General features: G+C 38.5%; 1 protein-coding gene across 1 annotated transcript in view; it reads left to right on the top strand.

Annotated features, from left to right (window-relative positions):
- The window catches only part of LOC105756817 (zinc finger protein 471-like), a 12708-nt gene that overhangs the window by 5801 nt on the left and 5706 nt on the right, over positions 1–1201 (top strand).

Here is a 1201-nt window from a genome sequence, read left to right as displayed (position 1 = left end):
TTAATTATAAAATTGAAAATGATAAAGATCATGGAAGAAAAAAATAGGGAGAACGCTAGGAACCCTAATACATGGCATAAACACAATACGAACCATAAGTAACAATGCACAAGCACCAGAAGAGAGACTAAATAACTCGGAGCTCCTAAAAATGAAACACTTATACTCATCAAAAGACTTCACCAAAAGAGTAAAAAGACAACCTACAGACTGGGAAAAAATTTTTTGGCTATGACAAATCCGATCAGCGTCTAATCTCTAAAATCTGCAAGATACTACAAAACCTCACCAAGAAAAGACAAATAACCCAATTAATAAATGGGCAAAGGATATGAATAGGCGCTTCACCAAAGACGATATTCAGGCGGCTAACGGACACATGAAGAAATGCTCATGATCATTAGCCATTAGAGAAATGCAAGTCAAAACTACAATGAGATATCATCTCACCCTAGCAAGGCTAGCATTAATTTAAAAAACACAAATTAATAAATGCTGGAGAGATTGTGGAGAGACTGGATCACTTGTACACTTGGTGGGAATGTAAAATGGTACAACCACTTTGGAAATCAATTTGGCACTTCCTTAAAAGGCTAGAAATAGAAGTACCATGCAATCCAGCTATCCCACTCCTTGGAATATATCCTAGAGAAATAAGAGCCATCACATGAATAGATATATGCACACCCATGTTCATTTCAGCACTGTTCACAATAGCAAAAAGAGGGACACAACCTAGGTGCCCATCAACGGATGAACGGATAAACAAAATACGGTATATCCACACAGTGGAATACTACCCAATGATAAAGAACAACAATGAAGCCATGAAACATAACACGGACGAATCTGGAGTGCATTATGCTGAGTGAATTTTGTCAGTCACAGAAGGACAAATATTGTATAAGACTACTATTATAAGAACTCAAGAAAAGGTTTAAACTCAGAAGAAAACATTCTTTGATGGTTACGAGGGTGGCAAGAGAGGGTGAGGGTTATTTACTAACTACATAGCAGATAAGAATTATCTTAGGTGAAGGGAAGGACAGCACACACTACTGGGGAAGTCAGCACAACTGGACTAGACCAAAGCTAAGAAGTTTCCTGAATACAATCAAACACTTTGAGGGACACAGTAGCAGGGGTAGGGGTCTGGGGACCATGCTTTCAGGGGACATCTAGGTCAATTGGCATAACAAAG

This window comes from Trichechus manatus, unplaced genomic scaffold, assembly GCF_000243295.1.
Source record: "Trichechus manatus latirostris isolate Lorelei unplaced genomic scaffold, TriManLat1.0 scaffold00176, whole genome shotgun sequence".
Classification (NCBI taxonomy): Eukaryota; Metazoa; Chordata; class Mammalia; order Sirenia; family Trichechidae; genus Trichechus; species Trichechus manatus.
This window is presented reverse-complemented; position numbering and strand designations above follow the sequence as displayed.